The sequence below is a fragment of the Pseudophryne corroboree genome, chromosome 5, assembly GCF_028390025.1.
Source record: "Pseudophryne corroboree isolate aPseCor3 chromosome 5, aPseCor3.hap2, whole genome shotgun sequence".
In the NCBI taxonomy this organism is placed as follows: Eukaryota; Metazoa; Chordata; class Amphibia; order Anura; family Myobatrachidae; genus Pseudophryne; species Pseudophryne corroboree.
The window spans coordinates 394143952-394160006 of NC_086448.1; the positions used below are offsets into that span (position 1 = coordinate 394143952).

General features: G+C 44.1%; 1 non-coding gene across 1 annotated transcript; it reads left to right on the forward strand.

The window, feature by feature from the left end:
• Positions 1-15772: 15772 nt before the first annotated feature.
• TRNAN-AUU (transfer RNA asparagine (anticodon AUU)) lies at positions 15773-15846 on the forward strand. The gene has a single exon. It is a non-coding gene; the product is annotated as a tRNA-Asn (tRNA).
• Positions 15847-16055: the final 209 nt, after the last annotated feature.

A 16055-nucleotide genomic window follows, 5' to 3' on the forward strand; every position in this document is an offset into this window, starting at 1 on the left:
CGTCGCTTAAAAGTGTTGATGCTTTTTTTACGGCACTGGGCATGTTGTATGATGACCCTGACAAGACGGCCTCAGCCGAGGCTCAGATTTCGATCCTTAAGCAAGGGCGAAGGCCAGTTGAGGTTTACTGTACGGAGTTTCGGAGGTTGGCCCATGATACCCAGTGGAATGACCCAGCCCTGAGACACCAGTACCGAAGAGGTCTTTCTAACCAGATAAAGGACCAACTGGTACAATATCCCTTGCCTGATAGCTTGGATCAGCTCATGCAGTTATCCATCCGGGTGGATAGACGGCTGAGAGAGCGTAGGCTTGAAAGGGAGACTGAGATTTCCTTCCTTCCCAAGGGAACCTCAGACTCTGAGGAATTTTCCGAGGAGCCTATGCAGATTGGGGCTACCCGCCTCTCCTCGCGTGAGAAGACGCGGAGGAGACAGCAGGGGTTGTGTTTGTACTGTGGGAATAAAGGTCATGTGGTAGTATCATGCCCAGAAAAGCCGGAAAACTTCAGGGCCTGAGGGTGATGGGAAATATCCTGTCAGGCCAGAAGTCAGAATTTCCCAAGAAGACTTTTATCATTCCGGTGACCTTGAAGATCCTCGGTCAAACTGTCAAGACTGAGGCCTTTGTGGACAGTGGGGCCGACAAGGTTTTTATGGACCGCCAATTCGCCCTGAAACACTCTGTTCCCTTAGTACCCTTGGCATCGGAAATTGAGATTTGTGGGTTAAACGGGGAACCATTATCCCAAGGTAAAATTACCTCTTGCACTAGCCAGATTTCTTTGTTTATTGGAGCCACACACTCTGAAAAATTGTCCTTTTATGTGACTGTCTGTACTTTTGCCCCATTGGTGTTGGGGTTACCCTGGTTAAGGGCCCACAATCCTCAATTTGACTGGGTCTCTGGGGAGATTCTTAGTTGGGGTACTGATTGTTTCAGGAGTTGCTTGAGCCTTCCAGTCAGGCTCTCGCAGCTAGGTTTGCCAGGATTGCCAGAGTGTTATGCAGATTTTGCGGACGTGTTCTCCAAAAAAGTTGCAGAGGTACTACCTCCCCATCGCCCCTATGACTGTGCCATTGATTTGTTGCCAAATGCTAAGCTTCCCAAGAGCAGGTTGTACTCCCTGTCACGTCCTGAGACTCAGGCTATGGCAGAGTACATTCAGGAGAACTTGGCTAAGGGATTTATCAGACCTTCACAGTCTCCAGTTGGGTCGGGGTTCTTCTTCGTGGGTAAAAAGGACGGTTCGTTGCGACCCTGCATCGACTTCAGGGAATTGAACCGTATCACGATTAAAAACTTATACCCACTACATCTCATTTCGGTCTTGTTTGACCAGCTTCGTACTGCCACCATTTTTTCTAAGATTGACCTACGCGGTGCGTACAATCTAATCCGAATAAGAGAGGGGGATGAATGGAAGACTGCCTTTAATACCCACTCAGGGCATTATGAATATTTGGTGATGCCTTTTGGGCTCTGTAATGCCCCGGCAGTCTTCCAGGATTTCATGAATGATGTGATCAGGGAATATTTGGATAGATTGTTAGTTGTATACTTAGATGACATCCTAATCTTCTCCCATTCCCTGGAGGAACATCGGAAGCATGTACGCTTAGTCCTCCAGAAACTCAGAGACCACCGGCTTGGGGCGAAGCTGGAGAAGTGCGAATTTGAAGTTCAGCAAATCGCATTTCTAGGATATATTATCTCCCCAGAAGGTTTCCAAATGGAGGGTTCCAAGGTACAGGCAGTCCTGGATTGGGTGCAGCCCACTAGTTTGAAGGCGCTTCAGCGTTTCCTGGGCTTTGCGAATTTTTATAGACGATTTATCGCTGGATTTTCGTCTATAGTGGCGCCCTTGGTGGCACTCACTAAGAAAGGGGCGGATGTTGCTCACTGGTTTTGTGAGGCTAAAGCGGCTTTTGCCCGTCTCAAAAGGGCATTTGTTTCGGCCAAGGTGCTGCGACACCCAGATCCAGAGCGTCCTTTTGTGGTGGAGGTGGATGCCTCTGAGATGGGTATTGGGGCAGTGCTTTCTCAGATGGGAGTGTCTGATAATCGCCTTCATCCCTGTGCTTACTTTTCCCGTAAATTTTCGCCTGCCGAGATGAATTATGACGTGGGTAACCTGGAATTGTTGGCTATTAAGGATGCACTCGAGGAGTGGAGACACTGGCTTGAGGGGGCTAAGTTTGTGGTCTCAATTCTCACTGACCATAAGAATCTGGCATATTTAGAGTCAGCGAAGCGTCTCAATGCCAGGCAGGCACGATGGGCTTTGTTTTTTGCTCGCTTTAATTTTTTGATAACATATCGCCCTGGGTCAAAAAACATCAAGGCTGATGCGCTCTCGCAGAGTTTTGCTCCAATCCAGGAGACCACCGAGGAGCCGTTGCCCATTGTTTACCCATCATGTATTAAAGTGGGCATTACCCAGGACTAGAGATGAGCGCCTGAAATTTTTCGGGTTTTGTGTTTTGGTTTTGGGTTCGGTTCCGCGGCCGTGTTTTGGGTTCGAACGCGTTTTGGCAAAACCTCACCGAATTTTTTTTGTCGGATTCGGGTGTGTTTTGGATTCGGGTGTTTTTTTCAAAAAACACTAAAAAACAGCTTAAATCATAGAATTTGGGGGTCATTTTGATCCCAAAGTATTATTAACCTCAAAAACCATAATTTACACTCATTTTCAGTCTATTCTGAATACCTCACACCTCACAATATTATTTTTAGTCCTAAAATTTGCACCGAGGTTGCTGTGTGAGTAAGATAAGCGACCCTAGTGGCCGACACAAACACCGGGCCCATCTAGGAGTGGCACTGCAGTGTCACGCAGGATGTCCCTTCCAAAAAACACTCCCCAAACAGCACATGACGCAAAGAAAAAAAGAGGCGCAATGAGGTAGCTGTGTGAGTAAGATTAGCGACCCTAGTGGCCGACACAAACACCGGGCCCATCTAGGAGTGGCACTGCAGTGTCACGCAGGATGGCCCTTCCAAAAAACCCTCCCCAAACAGCACATGACGCAAAGAAAAAAAGAGGCGCAATGAGGTAGCTGTGTGAGTAAGATTAGCGACCCTAGTGGCCGACACAAACACCGGGCCCATCTAGGAGTGGCACTGCAGTGTCACGCAGGATGTCCCTTCCAAAAAACCCTCCCCAAACAGCACATGACGCAAAGAAAAAAAGAGGCGCAATGAGGTAGCTGTGTGAGTAAGATTAGCGACCCTAGTGGCCGACACAAACACCGGGCCCATCTAGGAGTGGCACTGCAGTGTCACGCAGGATGTCCCTTCCAAAAAACCCTCCCCAAACAGCACATGACGCAAAGAAAAAAAGAGGCGCAATGAGGTAGCTGACTGTGTGAGTAAGATTAGCGACCCTAGTGGCCGACACAAACACCGGGCCCATCTAGGAGTGGCACTGCAGTGTCACGCAGGATGTCCCTTCCAAAAAACCCTCCCCAATCAGCACATGATGCAAAGAAAAAGAAAAGAAAAAAGAGGTGCAAGATGGAATTGTCCTTGGGCCCTCCCACCCACCCTTATGTTGTATAAACAAAACAGGACATGCACACTTTAACCAACCCATCATTTCAGTGACAGGGTCTGCCACACGACTGTGACTGATATGACGGGTTGGTTTGGACCCCCCCCAAAAAAGAAGCAATTAATCTCTCCTTGCACAAACTGGCTCTACAGAGGCAAGATGTCCACCTCATCTTCACCCTCCGATATATCACCGTGTACATCCCCCTCCTCACAGATTATCAATTCGTCCCCACTGGAATCCACCATCTCAGCTCCCTGTGTACTTTGTGGAGGCAATTGCTGCTGGTCAATGTCTCCGCGGAGGAATTGATTATAATTCATTTTAATGAACATCATCTTCTCCACATTTTCTGGATGTAACCTCGTACGCCGATTGCTGACAAGGTGAGCGGCGGCACTAAACACTCTTTCGGAGTACACACTTGTGGGAGGGCAACTTAGGTAGAATAAAGCCAGTTTGTGCAAGGGCCTCCAAATTGCCTCTTTTTCCTGCCAGTATAAGTACGGACTGTGTGACGTGCCTACTTGGATGCGGTCACTCATATAATCCTCCACCATTCTATCAATGTTGAGAGAATCATATGCAGTGACAGTAGACGACATGTCCGTAATCGTTGTCAGGTCCTTCAGTCCGGACCAGATGTCAGCATCAGCAGTCGCTCCAGACTGCCCTGCATCACCGCCAGCGGGTGGGCTCGGAATTCTGAGCCTTTTCCTCGCACCCCCAGTTGCGGGAGAATGTGAAGGAGGAGATGTTGACAGGTCGCGTTCCGCTTGACTTGACAATTTTGTCACCAGCAGGTCTTTCAACCCCAGCAGACTTGTGTCTGCCGGAAAGAGAGATCCAAGGTAGGCTTTAAATCTAGGATCGAGCACGGTGGCCAAAATGTAGTGCTCTGATTTCAACAGATTGACCACCCGTGAATCCTTGTTAAGCGAATTAAGGGCTGCATCCACAAGTCCCACATGCCTAGCAGAATCGCTCCCTTTTAGCTCCTTCTTCAATGCCTCCAGCTTCTTCTGCAAAAGCCTGATGAGGGGAATGACCTGACTCAGGCTGGCAGTGTCTGAACTGACTTCACGTGTGGCAAGTTCAAAGGGCATCAGAACCTTGCACAACGTTGAAATCATTCTCCACTGCACTTGAGACAGGTGCATTCCACCTCCTATATCGTGCTCAATTGTATAGGCTTGAATGGCCTTTTGCTGCTCCTCCAACCTCTGAAGCATATAGAGGGTTGAATTCCACCTCGTTACCACTTCTTGCTTCAGATGATGGCAGGGCAGGTTCAGTAGTTTTTGGTGGTGCTCCAGTCTTCTGTACGTGGTGCCTGTACGCCGAAAGTGTCCCGCAATTCTTCTGGCCACCGACAGCATCTCTTGCACGCCCCTGTCGTTTTTTAAAAAATTCTGCACCACCAAATTCAAGGTATGTGCAAAACATGGGACGTGCTGGAATTTGCCCATATTTAATGCACACACAATATTGCTGGCGTTGTCCGATGCCACAAATCCACAGGAGAGTCCAATTGGGGTAAGCCATTCCGCGATGATCTTCCTCAGTTGCCGTAAGAGGTTTTCAGCTGTGTGCGTATTCTGGAAAGCGGTGATACAAAGCGTAGCCTGCCTAGGAAAGAGTTGGCGTTTGCGAGATGCTGCTACTGGTGCCGCCGCTGCTGTTCTTGCGGCGGGAGTCCATACATCTACCCAGTGGGCTGTCACAGTCATATAGTCCTGACCCTGCCCTGCTCCACTTGTCCACATGTCCGTGGTTAAGTGGACATTGGGTACAACTGCATTTTTTAGGACACTGGTGAGTCTTTTTCTGACGTCCGTGTACATTCTCGGTATCGCCTGCCTAGAGAAGTGGAACCTAGATGGTATTTGGTAACGGGGGCACACTGCCTCAATAAATTGTCTAGTTCCCTGTGAACTAACGGCAGATACCGGACGCACGTCTAACACCAACATAGTTGTCAAGGCCTCAGTTATCCGCTTTGCAGTAGGATGACTGCTGTGATATTTCATCTTCCTCGCAAAGGACTGTTGAACAGTCAATTGCTTACTGGAAGTAGTACAAGTGGGCTTACGACTTCCCCTCTGGGATGACCATCGACTCCCAGCGGCAACAACAGCAGCGCCAGCAGCAGTAGGCGTTACACGCAAGGATGCATCGGAGGAATCCCAGGCAGGAGAGGACTCGTCAGAATTGCCAGTGACATGGCCTGCAGGACTATTGGCATTCCTGGGGAAGGAGGAAATTGACACTGAGGGAGTTGGTGGGGTGGTTTGCGTGAGCTTGGTTACAAGAGGAAGGGATTTACTGGTCAGTGGACTGCTTCCGCTGTCACCCAAAGTTTTTGAACTTGTCACTGACTTATTATGAATGCGCTGCAGGTGACGTATAAGGGAGGATGTTCCGAGGTGGTTAACGTCCTTACCCCTACTTATTACAGCTTGACAAAGGGAACACACGGCTTGACACCTGTTGTCCGCATTTCTGGTGAAATACCTCCACACCGAAGAGCTGATTTTTTTGGTATTTTCACCTGGCATGTCAACGGCCATATTCCTCCCACGGACAACAGGTGTCTCCCCGGGTGCCTGACTTAAACAAACCACCTCACCATCAGAATCCTCCTGGTCAATTTCCTCCCCAGCGCCAGCAACACCCATATCCTCCTCATCCTGGTGTACTTCAACACTGACATCTTCAATCTGACTATCAGGAACTGGACTGCGGGTGCTCCTTCCAGCACTTGCAGGGGGCGTGCAAATGGTGGAAGGCGCATGCTCTTCACGTCCAGTGTTGGGAAGGTCAGGCATCGCAACCGACACAATTGGACTCTCCTTGTGGATTTGGGATTTCAAAGAATGCACAGTTCTTTGCTGTGCTGCTTTTGCCAGCTTGAGTCTTTTCATTTTTCTAGCGAGAGGCTGAGTGCTTCCATCCTCATGTGAAGCTGAACCACTAGCCATGAACATAGGCCAGGGCCTCAGCCGTTCCTTGCCACTCCGTGTGGTAAATGGCATATTGGCAAGTTTACGCTTCTCCTCCGACAATTTTATTTTAGGTTTTGGAGTCCTTTTTTTTCTGATATTTGGTGTTTTGGATTTGACATGCTCTGTACTATGACATTGGGCATCGGCCTTGGCAGACGACGTTGCTGGCATTTCATCGTCTCGGCCATGACTAGTGGCAGCAGCTTCAGCACGAGGTAGAAGTGGATCTTGATCTTTCCCTAATTTTGGAACCTCAACATTTTTGTTCTCCATATTTTAATAGGCACAACTAAAAGGCACCTCAGGTAAACAATGGAGATGGATACTAGTATACAATTATGGACTGCCTGCCGACTGCAGACACAGAGGTAGCCACAGCCGTGAACTACCGTACTGTACTGTGTCTGCAGCTAATATAGACTGGTTGATAAAGAGAAGATGTCTATGTAACTATGTATGTATAAAGAAGACTGAAAAAAATCCACGGTTAGGTGGTATACAATTATGGACGGACTGCCTGCCGAGTGCAGACACAGAGGTAGCCACAGCCGTGAACTACCGTACTGTACTGTGTCTGCAGCTAATATAGACTGGTTGATAAAGAGAAGATGTCTATGTAACTATGTATGTATAAAGAAGAATGAAAAAAATCCACGGTTAGGTGGTATACAATTATGGACGGACTGCCTGCCGAGTGCAGACACAGAGGTAGCCACAGCCGTGAACTACCGTACTGTACTGTGTCTGCAGCTAATATAGACTGGTTGATAAAGAGAAGATGTCTATGTAACTATGTATGTATAAAGAAGAATGAAAAAAAACCACGGTTAGGTGGTATACAATTATGGACGGACTGCCTGCCGAGTGCAGACACAGAGGTAGCCACAGCCGTGAACTACCGTACTGTACTGTGTCTGCAGCTAATATAGACTGGTTGATAAAGAGAAGATGTCTATGTAACTATGTATGTATAAAGAAGAATGAAAAAAATCCACGGTTAGGTGGTATTACAATTATGGACGGACTGCCTGCCGAGTGCAGAGACACAGAGGTAGCCACAGCCGTGAACTACCGTACTGTGTCTGCTGCGACTGGATGATAAATGATATAAAAAATATATATATATCACTACTGCAGCCGGACAGGTATATATTATATATTATATAATGACGGACCTGCTGGACACTGTCTGTCAGCAGAATGAGTTTTATTTTTATAGAATAAAAAAAAAAACACACAAGTGAAGTCACACGACGAGTGTTTAACTTTTTCAGGCAATCACAATATAAGTATACTACTAACTATACTGGTGGTCAGTGTGGTCAGGTCACTGGTCAGTCACACTGGCAGTGGCACTCCTGCAGCAAAAGTGTGCACTGTTTAATTTTAATATAATATGTACTCCTGGCTCCTGCTATAACCTATAACTGGCACTGCAGTAGTGCTCCCCAGTCTCCCCCACAATTATAAGCTGTGTGAGCTGAGCAGTCAGACAGATATATAATATATATAGATGATGCAGCACACTGGCCTGAGCCTGAGCAGTGCACACAGATATGGTATGTGACTGACTGAGTCACTGTGTGTATCGCTTTTTTCAGGCAGAGAACGGATATATTAAATAAACTGCACTGTGTGTCTGGTGGTCACTCACTATATAATATATTATGTACTCCTGGCTCCTGCTATAACCTATAACTGGCACTGCAGTAGTGCTCCCCCGTCTCCCCCACAATTATAAGCTGTGTGAGCTGAGCAGTCAGACAGATATATATAATATTATATATAGATAATAGATGATGCAGCACACTGGCCTGAGCCTTAGCAGTGCACACAGATATGGTATGTGACTGACTGAGTCACTGTGTGTATCGCTTTTTTCAGGCAGAGAACGGATATATTAAATAAACTGCACTGTGTGTCTGGTGGTCACTCACTATATAATATATTATGTACTCCTGGCTCCTGCTATAACCTATAACTGGCACTGCAGTAGTGCTCCCCAGTCTCCCCCACAATTATAAGCTGTGTGAGCTGAGCAGTCAGACAGATATATATAATATTATATATAGATAATAGATGATGCAGCACACTGGCCTGAGCCTGAGCAGTGCACACAGATATGGTATGTGACTGAGTCACTGTGTGCTGTGTATCGCTTTTTTCAGGCAGAGAACGGATTATAAAGTAAACTGCACTGTCCTCACTAGTAAACTCTCTCCACTCAGTCTCTACACTTCTACAGTAACAGTACTCCTCCTAGTCAGCTCCAGTAAATCTCTCTCAGTCTCTTATAATCTAAATGGAGAGGACGCCAGCCACGTCCTCTCCCTATCAATCTCAATGCACGTGTGAAAATGGCGGCGACGCGCGGCTCCTTATATAGAATCCGAGTCTCGCGATAGAATCCGAGCCTCGCGAGAATCCGACAGCGTCATGATGACGTTCGGGCGCGCTCGGGTTAACCGAGCAAGGCGGGAAGATCCGAGTCGCTCGGACCCGTGAAAAAAAACATGAAGTTCTGGCGGGTTCGGATTCAGAGAAACCGAACCCGCTCATCTCTACCCAGGACCTCTTATCATTAGTCCTTAGAGCACAGGAGCAGGCTCCTCCAGACCTTCCGGTAGGTCTTTTGTTTGTGCCTCCTAGGTTAAGACAGCGAGTGTTCCTGGAATTCCATGCCAAGAAGTCGGCAGGTCACCCGGGTATTTCCAGAACTCGGGAGTTGCTATCTAGGGCGGTGTGGTGGCCCTCGGTGGCTAAGGATGTGGATCAGTGGGTTCGGGCATGTGACATCTGTGCCCGAAATAAGACTCCTGGAGGGGTTCCTGTTGGCCCATTACATCCACTCTCTATCCCATCTAAGCCATGGACCCACATTTCAATGGATTTTGTGGTGGACTTGCCCAAATCCTCGGGGATGACAGCCATCTGGGTTGTCGTTGACAGGTTTTCGAAGATGGCGCACTTCTTTCCACTGGTTGGGCTGCCATCGGCCAGACGCCTGTCTGAATTATTTATGCTGCATGTTGTGCGTCTCCACGGGTTGCCACTTGATGTGGTCTCTGACCGCGGATCCCAGTTTGTGGCCAAATTCTGGAGGGCATTTTGTTCCGATCTCCAGATTTCTGTCAGCTTGTCGTCAGGCTACCATCCGCAGTCTAATGGGCAGACTGAAAGGGTGAACCAGTCCTTGGAGCAGTTCCTCAGGTGTTATGTCTCCAAGTGTCAGACTGACTGGGTTGCTCATCTGTCCATGGCGGAGTTTGCCTATAACAACGCGGCTCACTCTGCTACAGGGATCTCTCCCTTCCTTTGTGTGTATGGGCATCATCCTAAGGCCAATTCTTTTGACCCCCTGGACTCCACGCCTGGTGGTTCCTCTGTGGTTTCGGTCCTTAGAGGTATTTGGCGGAAAGTGAAGAAAGCCCTTGTGTCTGTGTCATTAGTGACCAAAAGGGTTTTTGATAAGCGGAAAAGACCCTGCAGCTTCAAATTAGGAGACTTCGTCTGGTTGTCTACCAAGAATTTGAAGTTGAGACAGCCATCTCATAAGTTAGGCCCCCGGTTCATCGGCCCTTATAAGATCACCAGGGTTATCAATCCGGTGGCATTTCAGTTAGATCTGCCCCGTTCTTTGGGTATCAATAAAACATTTCATTGTTCCCTTTTAAAACGGGCGATTAGTAATCCTTCTTCCAGTGGAAGACCTTCCCCTCTTCTGATACGTGGCCAGAGGGAGTTTGTTGTTGAAAGGATTCTTGACTCCAAGGTGGTTCGGGGTCGGCTGTCATTTTTGGTGCACTGGAAGGGGTATGGCCCGGAGGAGCGGTCGTGGGTGCGCAGTTGTGATCTTCATGCCCCCAGACTGATACGCTCTTTCTTCTCGCAGTTCCCCGATAAACCCGGTGGTAGGGGTTCTTTGACCCCTCGTCAGAGGGGGGGGTACTGTTAGGGTCTCCTGCCCTGTGCTGCCACGTCGTCATGGCAAACGGGAGACAAGTGCTAGCAGAGTAACCTGAGCGCAGCTGATACTCCGGTTCGGGTCTTTTGCTGTGCAGTGGTTACAGGCTCTGTGCACGGTAGGGGATCCGGTGCTGGTTTTTGTGCTCACAGTCTGTGAGGTCTGAGTGGGGCGTGGACAGCACCTGCTTTATAAGGCCTCTTCTTAGGGTAAGCAGATGCTGCTGAATCTTTGTTGGTTAGTCAGTTCCTGAAAGTTAGCCAGTACTGTGTAGCTTTGTATTTGTTTGTTGCTTACTGCAAATAGGCCTGGGGATTTGGTATTACACTCTGCCAATCCAGACCTAGCAGTAAGACTGGAGTCAGTCGGGTTCTGTTACTACTCTGTGAATTTAGCAAGTTTGCGGCTGTATTCTAAGACTTGCCTGTCTAATCCTGTCTCACTGTGCTAGGTGTCAGGGGTCAGTTTAGTGGCAGTAAGCTGAACCTGTGCACTGCAAGTGAGAATTAGGATTGTGGAGACTCTCCTTGTGTCTATCATTCCATCTCTGACCAAGGAGTTTACTGCCACACCCGTTGGTAACCCTTTAGGGTTTTGCTGTTGCCCTTAGCAACAGCATTTCGGGTTCTCTACGTATTAAAACACAACATCTTGCTTTTCACATCTGAGCATTACTAATACAAGGGAGACACCCAGTTCCTTAGCCTCTGGGCTTCTCTGTTCACTTTGTGTGTATTTTGTTACCCTATCACCTTCTGTGTACGTTATGTCATATTCCCCAGTCTGTCTGTGAGTCCATTTGTTTTGCATAACAGTTCAAACACCAGTACATTCCTGCAGGCACTGGTGTGCATAACAAACAGCTCTTCATTTCTGGCTTTATTTTTATGCTAACAAATGTGTTCTCTGAAAAGTGTCCACAAAGCCAAGTCTCTGATTAACACCTTTGTAGGGATGGTTTTTCACATATTACTAAATTAAACTTGCTTCATTGGAAAGGCAGCAAGATGCATCCTCATTTCAATGTCTACTGAAATAATACAAGTTGACACCAGGAAACATTAACGCCACTGCATCCTTGCTGCTTTCTCATGTGGAAGTCTGTTTAATGTGAAAACAAGGTGATATCTAATTAGCACACAAGTAAGGAATTAAGAAAATCTTTATTTAAGGGTGAAGATGTTTCTCACAAAATCGTTGCCCCAATGCATCATTAAAATTCAAGCTGGAAAGATGATTTTAATATATCACTTGTACATTTTGTATTGCTCTTCTGGTGACAATGTAGTTTGTTTTTGTCAATTACCATTTTAATAATAGGGTAAAGAAAATTAAGTGGATTTTTGAAAGAAAACAATACTGTCAATATACTATTAAAACAAATTAAAATGGTAAAAGTTATTGTACTTTAAGTAAAAATAAAAGAGCCAAAATATCAATCCCAGTTTTGGATTACTTTAATTAACAAAAAAAAATGCATATAGCAGAGGATAGTTTCAATCTGCCTACCTCTGGGTTATGGGCCCAGCATGCTTCCATTGCTGTACTCTGCTGCACATGTAAGTGCAAGAGATCCTGAAGCACTCACTCATCATGGGAAAGTACCAATGTGTTTCTTCGTTGGTTGATGGAAGAAACATCTTACAAAAACTCTCCAGATTATTGACTTTTTAAAGTTTTTCTAGGAAACGTTTTAGATGAATGCTTATAAGCCTTTGTCAGTATTTACTTTTGCAAAGTGTCTCTGTGGCGCAATCAGTTAGTGTGTACGGCTACTAACCAAAAGGTTGGTGGTTCAATCACACCCAGGTACGTAATTGACCTTGTGATCAGATTTTGGTGATATTTAAGTAGACAAGTCAAAATTTCAAACCCCCTCTTATGGTGTAGGGTACCTAGCCTTCTCTGATGTAATCAGAGTTAGATTTGATTCAGTGATTTTCTAAAAACAGCTAGGAAGCACAATTTAGCAGTGGGTTGCAGAGAAAAAGAAATATGCTGGCAAAAAAATCCAATTGAGTGATTAAACAGCTCTTCATTTTCTGGCTTTATTTTTATGCTAACAAATTTGTTCTCTGAAAAGTGTCCACAAAGCCAAGTCTCTGATTAACACCTTTGTAGGGATGGTTTTTCACCTATTACTAAATTAAACTTGCTTCATTGGAAAGGCAGCAAGATGCATCCTCATTTCAATGTCTACTGAAATAATACAGGTTGACACCAGGAAACATTAACGCCACTGCATCCTTGCTGCTTTCTCATGTGGAAGTCTGTTTAATGTGAAAACAAGGTGATATCTAATTAGCACACAGGTAAGGAATTAAGAAAATCTTTATTTAAGGGTGAAGATGTTTCTCACAAAATCGTTGCCCCAATGCATCATTGAAATTCAAGCTGGAAAGATGATTTTAATATATCACTTGTACATTTTGTATTGCTCTTCTGGTGACAATGTAGTTTGTTTTTGTCAATTACCATTTTAATAATAGGGTAAAGAAAATGAAGTGGATTTTTGAAAGAAAACAATACTGTCAATATACTATTAAAACAAATTAAAATGGTAAAAGTTATTGTACTTTAAGTAAAAATAAAAGAGACAAAATATCAATCCCAGTTTTGGATTACTTTAATTAACAAAAAAAATGCATATAGCAGAGGATAGTTTCAATCTGCCTACCTCTGGGTTATGGGCCCAGCATGCTTCCATTGCAGTACTCTGCTGCACATGTAAGTGCAAGAGATCCTGAAGCACTCACTCATCATGGGAAAGTACCAATGTGTTTCTTCGTTGGTTGATGGAAGAAACATCTTACAAAAACTCTCCAGATTATTGACTTTTTTAAGTTTTTCTAGGAAACGTTTTAGATGAATGCTTATTAGCATTTGTCAGTATGTACTTTTGCAAAGTGTCTCTGTGGCGCAATCAGTTAGTGTGTACGGCTATTAACCGAAAGGTTGGTGGTTCAATCCCACCCAGGGACGTAATTGACATTGTTATCAGATTTTGGTGATCTTTAAGTAGACAAGTCAAATTTCATACCCCCTGTTATTGTGTAGGGTACCTGGCCTTCTCTGATGTAATCAGAGTTAGATTTGATTCAGTGATTTTATAAAAACATCTAGGAAGCACAATTTAGCAGTGGGTTGCAGAGAAAAAGAAATATGCTGGCAAAAAAATCAAATTGCGTGATTAAACAGCTCTTCATTTTCTGGCTTTATTTTTATGCTAACAAATTTGTTCTCTGAAAAGTGTTCACAAAGCCAAGTCTCTGATTAACACCTTTGTAGGGATGGTTTTTCACCTATTACTAAATTAAACTTGCTTCATTGGAAAGGCAGCAAGATGCATCCTCATTTCAATGTCTACTGAAATAATACAGGTTGACACCAGGAAACATTAACGCCACTGCATCCTTGCTGCTTTCTCATGTGGAAGTCTGTTTAATGTGAAAACAAGGTGATATCTAATTAGCACACAGGTAAGGAATTAAGAAAATCTTTATTTAAGGGTGAATATGTTTCTCACAAAATCGTTGCCCCAATGCATCATTGAAATTCAAGCTGGAAAGATGATTTTAATATATCACTTGTACATTTTGTATTGCTCTTCTGGTGACAATGTAGTTTGTTTTTGTCAATTATCATTTTAATAATAGGGTAAAGAAAATTAAGTGGATTTTTGAAAGAAAACTATACTGTCAATATACTATTAAAACAAATTAAAATGGTAAAAGTTATTGTACTTTAAGTAAAAATAAAAGAGCCAAAATATCAATCCCAGTTTTGGATTACTTTAATTAACAAACAAAAAAATGCATATAGCAGAGGATAGTTTCAATCTGCCTACCTCTGGGTTATGGGCCCAGCATGCTTCCATTGCTGTACTCTGCTGCACATGTAAGTGCAAGAGATCCTGAAGCACTCACTCATCATGGGAAAGTACCAATGTGTTTATTCATTGGTTGATGGAAGAAACATCTTACAAAAACTCTGCAGATTATTGATTTTTTAATGTTTTTCTAGGAAACGTTCTAGATGTATGCTTATTAGCCTTTGTCAGTATGTACTGTTTGCAAAGTGTCTCTGTGGTGCAATCGGTTATTGTGTTCGGCTATTAACCAAAAGGTTGGTGGTTCAATCCCACCCAGGGACGTAATTGACCTTGTGATCAGATTTTGGTGATATTTAAGTAGACAAGTCAAAATTTCAAACCCCCTTTTATTGTGTAGGGTACCTGGCCTTCTCTGATGTAATCAGAGTTAGATTTGATTCAGTGATTTTATAAAAAAACAGCTAGGAAGCACAATTTAGCAGTGGGTTGCAGAGAAAAAAAATATGCTGGCAGAAAAATCCAATTGAGTGATTAAACAGCTCTTCATTTTCTGGCTTTATTTTTATGCTAACAAATTTGTTCTCTGAAAAGTGTCCACAAAGCCAAGTCTCTGATTAACACCTTTGTAAGGATGGTTTTTCACCTATTACTAAATTAAACTTGCTTCATTGGAAAGGCAGCAAGATGCATCCTCATTTCAATGTCTACTGAAATAATACAAGTTGACACTAGGAAACATTAACGCCACTGCATCCTTGCTGCTTTCTCATGTGGAAGTCTGTTTAATGTGAAAACAAGGTGATATCTAATTAGCACACAGGTAAGGAATTAAGAAAATCTTTATTTAAGGGTGAAGATGTTTCTCACAAAATTGTTTACCCAATGCATCATTGAAATTCAAGCTGGAAAGATGATTTTAATATATCAATTGTACATTTTGTATTGCTCTTCTGGTGACAATGTAGTTTTTTTTTGTCAATTACCATTTTAATAATAGGGTAAAGAAAATGAAGTGGATTTTTGAAAGAAAACAATACTGTCAATATACTATTAAAACAAATTAAAATGGTAAAAGTTATTGTACTTTAAGTAAAAATAAAAGAGCCAAAATATCAATCTCAGTTTTGGATTACTTTAATTAACAAAAAAAAATGCATATAGCAGAGGATAGTTTCAATCTGCCTACCTCTGGGTTATGGGCCCAGCATGCTTCCATTGCAGTACTCTGCTGCACATGTAAGTGCAAGAGATCCTGAAGCACTCACTCATCATGGGAAAGTACCAATGTGTTTATTCGTTGGTTGATGGAAGAAACATCTTACAAAAACTCTCCAGATTATTGATTTTTTAATGTTTTTCTAGGAAACGTTCTAGATGTATGCTTATTAGCCTTTGTCAGTATGTAGTTTTTGCAAAGTGTCTCTGTGGCGCAATCGGTTAGTGTGTTTGGCTATTAACCAAAAGGTTGGTGGTTCAATCCCACCCAGGGACGTAATTAACCTTGTGATCAGATTTTGGTGATATTTAAGTAGACAAGTCAAAATTTCAAACCTCCTCTTATGGTGTAGGGTACATGGCCTTCTCTGATGTAATCAGAGTTAGATTTGATTCAGTGATTTTATAAAAACAGCTAGGAAGCACAATTTAGCAGTGGGTTGCAGAGAAAAAAAATATGCTGGCAGAAAAATCCAATCGAGTGAT